We start from the raw sequence: 13,404 nt of genomic DNA, 5'->3' as shown, positions 1-13,404 counted from the left end.
AAATACAGTGGCGTGCCGTGGGCCTGGGGCCTGGGCCTTCAGTGAGGTACTACACAGTCCCACCCGAATTAATCCACCTCTTATTACCATCATTATGATGACATGGCTCTAGAGTCTAGAGCCATGTCATCATAATGATGGTAATAAGAGGTGGATTAATTCTAGAGTCTAGACACTATACATTTAGACAGAAACGCAGTATAACCAGGCATTGCGTCACCTTGAAATTGACAAATTGAAATTTTTGGGTAAACAGTGTTTACCCAAAAACATGACACAATCAATGAGTCTTTTCAATATTTCCCTTCACCTTTTCATTGTGCAGCTCCGTTGCTCCGTTGCCCTGCGCGCTTGTTAGTTGAGCTGCAGATCCACTCCGGTGTCCCCAAAAGTTTTCAAAAGCACAATTGCTTGTAAGTGCCCAGCCGTACTCTGGTGTCTCGTTGCTGCCTTGGTTAGACAACTCAAGTGTGCAAAGCCAGTGTGGCTCCAAACACCAAATCGATCACTTGCAAATAATAGGCATTCCCAGCAGTACAGTTTGCAGTGCTTCTCGGAGCCTGTGAGCCATTGACAGCGCTCGTAGTTGAAACTTTGAAAGTGGCTTTCTCCGCCTGTGACAGGCTTTGTGGCGTCGGGCGACCTCTCCTTACAATGTCTAACTTTTCTTGAAAAGTTCGTCTTGAGAATGGCGTTATAATTATATCCTCGACCAAATCGATATCTTCTCCTTCCGCCATTGTGGGTTGAAAAAAAAGCTTAGTAGTACGCGAATTAATTCGTTTATCAAATTCAGTTTCCTAGATCTGCATAGACCTGCCCATAGGACCTGCCTCTCAATATTGGTAATCCAATCAAAAGACGTGCACGCACTACGCCTGCTAGCTGGCTCCTGTGTAACACTGGAGCCAGCTAGCAGGCGTACAATAGCCAACTCTAAAGCTGATTGGTTGACACTAAATTTTCATTTCCATTCACTATAAGCTACAAGCGCCCACACTGTTGATTCTGAAGGCCTGAGGGCAGATTTTAGACCCCTGGCAACACATGATGGCTGAATATGATTGGATAAAAGATCTAACATAAAGACCAGCACTCCAAATCTCAACCTGGGGCTGGAAGCAGTGCAACCAAGAGGAAAGCTATGAAATGAAGAGTATAACTCTTACTCTGGGGAATAATTTAATACATATTTGTGGGAAAATATATTTTAAAAAATATATATATATTCTGATGATGTTTAGGCCAGCAGAGAAGGCCTTGCAGGCCCTGACGGCCCACCATTGCCTAAATAAGATATTGTGCAACCAATAACCTTCAGAAGTCACATAATTAGTTAAATGAAGTCCACCTGTGTGCACTCTAAGTGTCACATGATCTGTCACATGATCTCAGTATATATATACACCTGTTCTGAAAGGCCCCAGAGTCTGCAACACCACTAAGCAAGGGGCACCACCAAGCAAGCAGCACCCTGAAGACCAAGGAGCTCTCCAAACGGGTATGGGACAAAGTTGTGGAGAAGTACAGATCAGGGTTGGGTTATAAGAAATATCTGAAACTTTGAACATCCAGCGGAGCACCATTAAATCCATTATAAATCCATTATGAAAGAATATGGCACCACAACAAACATGCCAAGAGCGAGCCGCCCACCAAAACTCACGGACCAGGCAAGGAGGGCATTAATCAGAGAGGCAACAAAGCGACCAAAGATAACCCTGAAGGAGCTGCAAAGCTCCACAGTGGAGATTGGAGTATCTGTCCATAGGACCACTTTAAGTCGTACACTCCACAAAGCTGGGCTTTACGGAAGAATGGCCAGAAAAGGCCATTGCTTAAAGAAAAAAATAAGCAAACTCGTTTGGTGTTCCCCAAATGGTATGAGGGAGACTCCCCAAACATATGGAAGAAGGTACTCTGGTCAAATGAGACTCAAATTTAGCTTTTTGGCCATCAAGGAAAATGCTATGTCTGGCGCAAACCCAACATCTCTCATCACCCCGAGAATACCATCCCCACAGTGAAGCATGGTGGTGGCAGCCTCATGCTGTGGGGATGTTTTTCATCGGCAGGGACTGGGAAACTGGTCAGAATGGGAGGATTTATGGATGGGGCTAAATACAGGGGAATTCTTGAGGGAAACCTGTTTCAGTCTTCCAGAGATTTGAGACTGGGACGGATGTTCACCTTCCAGCAGGACAATGACCCTAAACCCTCGAGTGGTTTAAGGGGAAACATATAAATGTCTTGGAAAGGCCTAGATAAAGCCCAGACCTCAATCCAATTGAGAATCTGTGGTATGACTTAAAGATTGCTGTATACCACCGGAACCCATCCAACTTGAAGGAGCTGGAGCAGTTTTGCCTTGAAGAATGGTCAAAACTCCCAGTGGCTAGATGTGCCAAGCTTATAGAGACATACCCCAAGAGACTTGCAGCTGTAATTGCTGCAAAAGGTGGCTCTACAAAGTATTGACTTTAGGGGGGCTGAATAGTTATGCATGCTCAAGTTTTCAGTTTTATTGTCTTATTGCTTATTTCACAAGAACAAATATGTTGCATCTTCAAAGTGATAGGCATGTTGTGTAAATCAAATGATACAAACCCCCCCAAAATCTATTTTAATTCCAGGTTGTAAGGCAACAAAATTGGACCACTTGGGACTGGTTACTTGTACAAAATTAAAGCATTTTTATCAGATTTTCAAGTTTTTCTTTAAGAAGATTAGTCTATCCACATCTGCAGTGAGCACAGATCAGCTAGCTGTGACAATGTCAGCTGCTGTGGAGAATAGCCTCTCGCTAGGGACAGAGGTCCCAGGCACAGCCAAGTAGCACCTTGCTAACATGGCAACATGAGGATATATTAACTCTTTGGTCTTCCACCATGTAAGTGGATCAGCATCCAGGGGAATACAGTTCACTTCCCTGTATGAGGTCACCTCCTCCTTTATGACCTTGACCTTTGACTTGGTTCCCTGCTCCTGGGTCATGAACAACTCCCCAAAAAGCTCAGCCATGGGTGACTTATTTTCTGGAGGAGAACCACTGTCGTCTGCCGTCTCTGGAGAAGGGTTGGCTCCTGTGGTATCTGTGGCTTGACCCTGCAGAATTAAATTAGATGAAAATTACTATCTCTGAAGTGGCTTTAAAAATATGATTTGTTGTTAGAAATATATATCAGACACTATTAGAACAATTACAATTATTACTTTATAATTAATTGTTAAATCACTAATTAATAAAATAATAAATGTCACATTAACAAAATAAATACAATACCTGTTGTATATTGGTCACAATCTCTGCTGTGAGTTTATTGTAGACTCTCAGATGAGCAGCAGCATCCAGGTGCAACAGGGACATGAACCGGGGGTCCAAAGCGGTGCTCTTGTGTAAGAAGTATTGGACACCAGGGTCAGCATATCTAGGCTCCAGGTTAACTCTGACAACAGTCTTGACATCCCTTACTGCGGGTTCATCTTCATCAGATGCCACCATTGATTTCAGGATCATTGTTTTCATAGGCAGGATCATGGAAACTGATGGAATGCTCTCAGTGCATTTCAGTGTTGTGACTGTTTTGAGAGGTTTGAACACTTTAATAACTTCCTCTCCTAGTCTTATGTCATTTTCAGACAAAGTCACAATATCTTTGACATTCTTCCCCACAGCTTGATCAGTCAGTGTAGAATACACTGCAACTTTTTCCTCAGGGTATCGCTCAACCATGTCATGGCGTGAATTCCATCTAGTAGAGACATCTTGGATTAGTTTGTGGTTTGGCAGCTCCAGCATCTCCTGATTTGTCTTGAAAACATGTGCAGCAGTTGTGCTTTTATGAAAGCAGGATACCACCTTCCTGATCTTCGCTAAGAGGCGAGAGACTGGATTCACTGACGTTGCTTTTTGAGACGCTAGATTAATAACGTGAGCAGAGCATCCTATCTGTGGCCCCAATCCAGCTAGTGCAACTGCATTTACAGTTTTTCTAGCGTTGTCAGTGGTCACAGGAATCGTTACATTATTCCAACCTCCACACTGCAACTACTTCCCGTAGCTCTTACCCAAAGTGTGCAATGGTGTGACTACTCTCAAGGGGACGTGTTTGAAGGACATGGCTTTTTATCTCCCACTCTGCCGTAATGAAATGAGCCGTTACAGCACGGAAGCTCTCTGTAGCTCTAGACGTCCAACTGTCTGTTAGAGCAACAGACCCCGTTTCTGACAACTCACTCTCAAGTTGTTCTTTAGTTTTTTTGTATAAGGCAGGTATCAGTGTCTGCGGTAAAAATGTGTACAGGAAGGAATACTGAAGCGGCTCGACCACTTTAAACATGTTTCTGAACCCTGCATTCTCTACCACAGAGAAGGGTCTCATATCTTCCGCTATGAATTTTGCTGTCGCTGCGTTGATTTCATTTGCCCTATCGGAGTCAGCTGCATATTGTTGCCTGAAGGCTGTGGGGAGAAGTGGTTGCCGTTTCATTTTTTTGCCTAGTCCCACCGATTGGCACTTTGGGGTGATGTTGGCGCGAATGAGTAGTCATGTTGATTACTGCACCTGTACATAGCCCATCTATAATTTAGCCCAAACAACTACCTCTTTACCTACTGTATTTATTTATTTATTTATTTTGCTCCTTTGCACCCCATTATTTCTGTCTCTACTTTGTGCTTTCTTCCACTGCAAACCAACCATTCCAGTGTTTTTAGTTTTTATTTTACTTGCTGTGTTGTATTCACTTCGCCTCCATGGCCTTTATATTTTTATTTATTTATACATATATTTGTTTGCCTTCACCTCCCTTATCTCACCTCACTTGCTCACATTGTATATAGACTTATTTTTTTCACTGTATTATTGACTATATGTTTGTTTTACTCCATGTGTAACTATGTGTTGTTGTATGTGTCGAACTGCTTTGCTTTATCTTGGCCAGGTCGCAATTGTAAATGAGAACGTGTTCTCAATTTGCCTACCTGGTTAAATAAAGGTTAAATAAAAAAAAATGTTACTCATATTGCCACTCGAATAGGCTATCGGCAATGAACAGAGCGTACATGTTGAAGTTTTATCCACCACTGTTGGCAACCCCCGTTATAGTTTACAGGGAAACTGAAATGTTCCCAGACGGCAGACCTCAATGATACTGGGGCGTCTTCTAGTTCTGGCTTGCCAATGCTTGCCATGTTGCTCCTTTGCATTTAGCTAACTGATAATTCCTTCATAAGTTAATTTCTGCTACGATTCACTAATGAGCGGAGCTGCATACAGCTAAGAGACTAAACAACTTTTTTTAAAGACAAGTTTATTACTATGTGGACATTTTTCCCACGTAAATTTATATGCCATTGGTTTATGCAATAATCCTGGATGAGCTGCACTACCTGAGCCACTTGTGTGGGTTGTAGACTCCGTCTCATGCTACCACTAGAGTGAAAGCACCGCCAGCATTCAAAAGTGACCAAAACATCAGCAGGGAAGCATAGGAACTGAGAAGTGGTCTGTGGTCACCACCTAAAGAACAACTCCTTTATTGGGGGTGTCTTGCTAATTGCCTATAATTTCCACCTTTTGTCTATCCATTTGCACAACAGCATGTGACATTTATTGTCAATCAGTGTTGCTTCCTAAGTGGACAGTTTGATTTCACAGAAGTGTGATTGACTTGGAGTTACATTGTGTTGTTTAAGTGTTCCCTTAATTTTTTTGAGCAGTGTATATATACATATAATTTGTTAGACCAGAATGATTTTAGTTGGTTATTTCCATCTACTCATCTCTTAATGTGTTGACTTGCCTCTCAGCATAGCCAGCTAGCTAGCTAGTTAGCTAAAGTGTCTAAGCTAGCTAGCTACATATACTAGCCATCATTGCTAGTAGCTTGCAGCAAGCACCTTGCCCGATCTGTCTCCCCCCGCGAACTTCTTGCTCACTGGCTGCCGTTGCCAGCATAGCAAAGATGATCTGAGTTATTCAGTATATAGTACAGCTTCACCAATTTCTCTCTGATAGTGATGTGCAGTTCGCGAAAGCATCATTATTTTTGAACAACTCTTTTTACCAACTCGAGAGTTGTGAATAGTTTTTCTGAGTGACTCATTAATTTTAGTTGTTCGTTTGACCTCCTACAGCAGGATTAATACACGCTCTTCCGGCTCTTCCGGCTCCAGAGACATGCTCCGACCATCAACTGTCTGTCATATGCACGCAGGGAAATAGATCATGAGCATAGAGAAGAAAAAACATGTTTAGAACTGATAATTGATTGCATGGTGCAATAGTGAATGCAAATATTTGGTTATTGAATGTTATCGATGAACACAGCTTTGTAGAACCAAAACATATACAGTATAGCCTCTGCACAACACACCTGAACTCGAGAACGAATTGTTTGAGGGGCTGCAGTTCGCGCGATAAGCCCGCTATGGTGAACGACATGTTAACGAGAGAATCATGACTCTTTCGAGTTTTCAGTTCATTGTTCGCCGGTAGAAGGTCAGGCGTGCTCTGGGCATTACTGACTCATTACTGACATTTAATTTTTAAATGTGTCGGTGTTGTACTGGATAGCACCATGGAAATTCAATATTTAACACACTGCTATTTCTTTTGAAATTGGCAGGCATTATGGATAGTCAATCGTGAAAATGATACTTTGAATTTTGTCACAAAAAAATGCACACCCATCTAGCAAAGGCAATCGCAAACATGATATTGATTTATCATCTGCCCATAAGAAATGTAAGATTGAATGAAGTCACTCATAGATTTCCATAGCTGGAAGCATTTTCCAGTTCCCGTAAAGTGTGCCGAGGCAATGGTCGTAAATACGTTTTCTCCTAACACTGTCCATATGGGAAGGAAATAGAAAACAAGACAGCAGAATCTAGCCAATTTTGTTTGGTTAAAGCACTGGAATGATTACATGTGGAAAACATGTGCACCTAGGCCTACCTTTGTGAGAAATACATGGAGGGAAATAACCTTCACTAAATAGATTTTTTAAATCTAATCTTCACGCAAATTTTCGAATAATAAAGGAAAATTAATAAAACATTCCCATTTGATTTGACACTGTAAAGTTCTTGTAAATATCTTGCACACACACACACTATAAGGATTTTAAAAACTTTTTCTCCCTTTTTCTCCCCAATTGGTAGTTAGTCTTGTCCCACTGCTGCAACTCCCGTATGGACTCGGGAGAGGTGAAAATCGAGAGCCATGCGTTCTCCGAGACACAACCCTGCTCGCTCAACCCGGAAGCCAGCCGCACCAATTTGTTGGAGGAAATTCCGTACAGCTGGCGAACATGTCAATGTGCATGTGCCCGGCCCACCACGGGAGTCACTAGAGCGCGATGGGACAAGGACCTCCCGGCTGTCCAAACACTCCCCTAACCCGGACGACGCTGGGACAATTGTGTGCCGCCTCATGGGTCTCCCTGTTGAAGCCAGGCAGCGACACAGCCCGGGATCGAACCTGGGTCTGTAGTGACTCCTCAAGCACTGAGATACAGTGCCTTAGACCGTGGCGCCACTCGGGAGGCCCACCATAATGATTTTTATTGAAATAACACCACTGCACTGATTTAGCATAGGCTACATTTTCTGTTAATTTGACATGGTGACACAAACATGTTGGTGTAATGCTGGTGTAACCCATTTGGATGTGCATAATACTGCAACAATATAGATGTCATCATTACGCCTAAACTAGCTCAGCTCATATAATCTAGGTTGTACTTGTGAACAACAGAAATAAACACAGATTTTTCAACCATTTGTGTGTGTGTGTGTGGGTGTGTTTGCACATACTTGTTAGTTTGTACATGTATTTGTTTTTTATTGTGTGTGTCCATGTGTACGTGTGCATACGTGTTTATTTGTACATGTATCAGTATGCAATGTGTGTGTTTGTTTATATCTTTGCTCATGTATTTTGACTGAGTGTGAGTGTATTTTGTGAGTGCTCCACAGTGCTCTCCTGTGTTTGCTACTTTCCTAGGCAGGCAGGCAGTGGCCAGGATGGTATGTAGATTTGTTTTTCCTGTGACCTGTTCCGACTCATCTACATGCCTGCCTGCCACTGTGGGTGCGTTGTTGGCCAGGGACCCGCCCACATCTCCAAGACAGCCAGAGAAAGGGGGAGGAGAGGTACAGTAGGTTGAGGGAGGGAGGGAATTCCTGACATTTAATCCTAGTAAAAATTCCCTGTCTTAGGTCAGTTAGGATCACCACTTTATTTTAAGAATTTGAAATGTCAGAATAATAGTAGAGAATGATTTCTTTCAGCTTTTATTTCTTTCATCACATTCCCAGTGGGTCAGAAGTTTACATACACTCAATTAGTATTTAGTAGCATTGCCTTTAAATTGTTTAACTTGGGTCAAACGTTTCGGTTAGCCTTCCACAACCTTCCCACAATTAAATGGGTGAATTTTGGCCCATTCCTCCTGACAGAGCTGGTGTAACTGAGTCAGGTTTGTAGGCCTCCTTGATCACACACATGTTTTCAATTCTGCCCACAAATGATCTATAGGATTGAGGTCAGGGCTTTGTGATGGCCACTCCAATACCTTGACTTTGTTGTCCTTAAGCCATTTTGCCATAACTTTGGAAGCATGCTTTGGGTCATTGTCCATTTGGAAGACCCATTTGCGACCAAGCTGTAACTTCCTGACTGATGTCTTGATATGTTGCTTCAATATATCCACATCATTTTCCTACCTCATGATGCCATCTATTTTGTGAAGTGCACCAGTCCTTCCTGCAGCATAGCACCCCCACAACATGATGCTTCCACCCGCCGTGCTTCATGGTTGGGATGGTGTTCTTCGGCTTGCAAGCCTCCTCCTTTTTCTTCCAAACATAACGATGGTCATTATGGCCAAAGAGTTCTATTTTTGTTTCATCAGACCAGAGGACATTTCTCCAAAAAGTACAATCTTTGTCCCCATTTGCAGTTGCAAACCGTAGTCTGGCTTTTTTAATGGAGGTTTTAGAGCAGTGGCTTCTTCCTTGCTGAGCGGCCTTTCAGGTTATGTCGATATAAGACTTGTTTTACTGTGGATGTAGATACTTTTGTACCTGTTTCCTTCAGCATCTTCCCTGGGTTTTTGCTGTTCTGGGATTGATTTGCACTTTTCGCACCAAAGTACCTTCATCTCTAGGAGAGAACGTGTCTCCTTCCTGAGCGGTATGACAGCTGCGTGTTCCCATGGTGTTTATACTTGCATACTATTGTTTGTACAGATGAACGTGGTACCTTCTGGCATTTGGAAATTGCTCCCAAGGATGAACCAGACTTGTGGAGGTCTACAATTTTTTTCTGAGGTCTTGGCTGATATCTTTAGATTTTCCCATGATGTCAAGCAAAGATGCACTAAGTTTGAAGGTAGGCCTTGAAATACATCCACAGCTACACCTCCAATTGACTCAAATGATGTCAATTAACCGACCAGAAGCTTCTAAGGAATTACATAATTTTCAGGATTTTTCCAAGCTGTTTAAAGGCACAGTCAACTTAGTGTATGTAAACTTCTGACCCACTGGAATTGTGATACAGTGAATTATAAGTGAAATAATCTGTCTGTAAACAATTGTTAGAAAAATGATATCCTAACCGACTTGCCAAAACTATAATTTGTTAACCAGAAAATTGTGGAGTGGTTGAAAAATGAGTTTTAATTAATGACTCCAACCTAAGTGTATGTAAACTTCTAACTTCAACTGTAGGTGTGTGTTGACTGTGATACAGGCACTGGATTATGAGCTGCTAAATGAACAAAGTAATTATATGTATAGCCATAGAAGCACAGTGACTTGCCTCAATGTGGTCATATTTGTGGCTTATTGGGGGTGTGACTTTCAGTTTGTTATTTTTGGCCACCCATCTTGTAGGACTGAATGTCATTCCAGTGCACTGCTTGCTATTTATTCTATCTGATGATGTTTGCAGGTAAAATACAAATAATGCCCCAATTGTAACAGTGAGAAGTAGAGAGCATAAGAAAATCTGATTGGGTGGGCCTGGCTTCCCAGTGGGTGCACCCAGGCCCACATGTGTCTACGGGGCTGTTGTGAGTACTCAACCTGTATTTTTGTTAGCCTTACTAATGAAATATTACTTATGGCAATGAAATGTTGTATGTATTTGGTATTTTCAGATTTTTAATAGCGATATGCTTTTTGCAGGGCAGTGCAAACCTTTTTTTGTTTTGTTTTACCTGCAATGATCGTGAAGGTTCACCTTCTAACAGGACAACGACCCTAAGCACACAGCGAAGACAATGCAGAAGTGGCTTCGGGACAAGTCTCTGAATGTCCTTGAGTGGCCCAGCCAGAGCCCGGACTTGAACCCAATCCAACATCTCTGGAGAGACCTGAAAATAGCTGTGCAGCGACGCTTCCCATCCAACCTGATAGAGCTAGAGAGGATCTGCAGAGAAGAGTGGGAGAAACTCCCCAAATACAGGTGTGCCAAGCTTGTAGCATCATACCCAAGAAGAATCGAGGTTGTAATCGCTGCCAAAGGTGTTTCAACAAAGTACTTAGTAAAGGGTCTGAATACTTATGTAAATGCAATATTTCAGTTTTTGCTTTGTCTTTATGGGGTATTGTGTGTAGATTGAGAAATGTTTTATTTAACCTTTTCACACGTACCAACAAACGAGTGTGATCATTCTACAGTTGTCACTGCAGCGTACGCTCAAACCGGTGTGATTAGAACACTTATTTAGAACGTTCAGTTTCGATTGATGCAACAGTCAGTGTTTGAGCTGGCCACACTGTTTTTTCACAGAAACATTTAGCACAAACACAGTCCTTACATAGTTATGTCCTGAATGTGACCAGTTTATGTTTGCATGCAATGTTCAGACATTCAGAAATGTAGCAACAGCATACACAATCATCCAAACTGGAACATCTAGGCTACATTAGTCCTAGAGCTAACTGAGGAAAGATTGACATAACACAGCCGTCATATTTAAATAAATAACTCTCGGGTGACAGAAACCACAATATTAGTTATCTAATAACAATTACTATTTATAATTCATCACATCATGGATGAGTTCACCATTGATCAAAATAATTGAGTAAAATACTTTCTATAAAACGAAAGGAATCCAACGATGGGTAGTTTGTGTGCGCCGCCAAGTTTTTTGTTGTGTCAACCAAAGATAATAAAGAGGAGACAAAATTAATTTGGTCTGTTTGCAGTTTGCATGTTGAAGGGGGGGGTGTCGTCTACGATCATTCCCATCCCTTCATTCACTTCCGGAAGTTTACTTGAAAGATGAGTGAAAAAGTGAATCCTTTTTAGAATAAGGCTGTAACGTAACAAAAATGTGGAAAAAGTCAAGGGGTCTGAATACTTTCCGAATGCGATGTACATGTGACTTCCCGCTATCAGAATATGAAGATCGCATTGAAAATCTGGCTGACCACTTCAGGAGGTGTTCAGGGATGCATTGTATGCAGGTTTCTCCTCAGTCTGGATGCAATCAGGCTACCGAAAGTGCATACAGTGGGCGACATCATCAGCACTCCTCCCACACAGCACTCCTTTCATTATAACGTTGGCGGAAATAATTCCTAGCGTGTGACGAATGTGTTTGGCCTCATAAATGCTAGCTAGCCAGCTAATATTTCGATTAGAATTTTTTGGGGCTAGAGTTATGCTAACCTGTTTGCAATCCCTTTAGCGTTGCTTGCTAGCTTTCTGGCTAACTACAGAGGGTAGCTGGCTAGTTAGCTACAGTAGTTAGCTACTGCCGTCAGTTGTTGTTGTGTTATCATATTTAGCCTATTCCACCGTTTGTAGAATGCATAATAGCATTTGAATATAGCGTGGGAAAAGGGAATCCTGACACACTGTGGACATGGTAGACACATTTAAATGTAGGTGTAGATGTATAACGTGTTTGGAATTCCATGATCGGAACTCTGTGATCAGAATAGAAAAGCTGCATGAACTGTCAAGTCTAGACACGGCCAGAGTAGACACTTTGGCTTAACCTTCTCAGCTTCTGCCACACAAGAAGAGAAGGATAGAAAACAGCTGTAAGCTCTGAGCTATCCTTAAAAGCCCAAGTCTCTTTAGTCTTAGTCAACATGCTTTTCCAAACGCAAAATACATTGTTGCCCATATTTACTATGTTATAACTACTATTTCTTCCACTCTTATGAGGTATGTGTGAAAAACCTGTATTTGACTGAAGGTTTTGTGAATAAATGTATATTTTCAAATATACTGTGAGTGTGAATTTCTAAAACTTAAATCAAACTGCATGTCTCATGCTTCTGTACTTGATCTATCCCCTAAAATGAATGGGTAATTTTGGTTTTATATAGCCACATTTGTGCAGTGATCTTGGTTTGCTTCAGATTTTTGACAAATACTACGTGTTACACCTATGTCAATCCCCAGATATGAGGTCCATAGACCTATCACTTTGTCTAATTAAGAACATATGTAAGACCACTCTACAGTGCAAGACCGATGGCACCTAGCCACAGAAGGTTCTGATCTTTGCCTAAAGTGACGAAAGCCCCCTCATTCGCTACATTTTGGTAGGTAGTGTCTCTTCCTCAATTCATCTTTCTTTCCTTGATTCCTTGCATCCTCTCTTCTTGTCTCCTATTCAAAAATAACTGAAGAAGAAGGTCCAGGAGGGACCTTGGACCGTCTCCTCCAATACAGTTCAGAAGGAGGCAAGGAGATAAGATGCAAGGAATCGCAGGAAAACTAATTGAGATTGAGTCAGTGTCTCATGGTCTGACATCATGCTTAGGCCTGGGATTTTCAGACTGTCAGTGCCAGCTGATGACACGTGAGAGACAGCCTAAGCCTTTCAGCTTAATTAGTGGGTTGGTGCGTTTTCATCCCTCCAAAATTGTGGCACTGGTACGCCTAATTAAAGCAGCGGAGAAAAACAATTTCCCCACAAACATGGTCAATAATTTTCTTAACAATACTCTGAACAATTGTTTGTCGCAGTTCTTATGGAAGCTCACCAAATTTTTTTTGATACTGTTAAAGATTCATTATTTCAAATCAGTTCAGAGATGGCCACGCTCTTGATTGTATGGTCATATTAAGCCAAAATGATTTCACACATCTTGATGTACCTCAGTATTACTCTATAATCTGTAACTACTGAGGTACCTAGAATGACAATCAACTGTCTATGGTAACTGCAGATACGATACATAGAAGTGGGGGGGGGGGGGCATAATATTATCGTCTGCATGGTCCTTAAGCACACCTTTGCCTCGTATCACATTCCAATGATAAAACTGGGGGGGACAAAAATGCAATTTCAGAATGTGGGGGGACATATCCTCCCCAGTGAAAGTTGCACCCCTGCATAGAACAATGATTGAATAGTAAT

The 13,404-nt window shown here is 41.8% G+C and overlaps 1 long non-coding RNA gene across 1 annotated transcript in view; it reads left to right on the top strand.

Annotated features, from left to right (window-relative positions):
* LOC139552006 (uncharacterized) overlaps nt 1-12,261 on the top strand; it is a 31,507-nt gene extending 19,246 nt beyond the window's left edge. Inside the window, exons 3-4 of the long non-coding RNA XR_011670363.1 lie at nt 7,169-10,086; nt 10,202-12,261. This is a non-coding gene — a long non-coding RNA (uncharacterized lncRNA). The remainder of the gene's footprint in view (nt 1-7,168; nt 10,087-10,201) is intronic.
* The last annotated feature ends 1,143 nt before the right edge of the window (nt 12,262-13,404 follow it).

Source organism: Salvelinus alpinus, chromosome 24 (genome assembly GCF_045679555.1).
Source record: "Salvelinus alpinus chromosome 24, SLU_Salpinus.1, whole genome shotgun sequence".
Taxonomy (NCBI): domain Eukaryota; kingdom Metazoa; phylum Chordata; class Actinopteri; order Salmoniformes; family Salmonidae; genus Salvelinus; species Salvelinus alpinus.
Note: the sequence above shows the minus strand (reverse complement) of the source record. Positions and strands in the feature narration are given on the sequence as shown.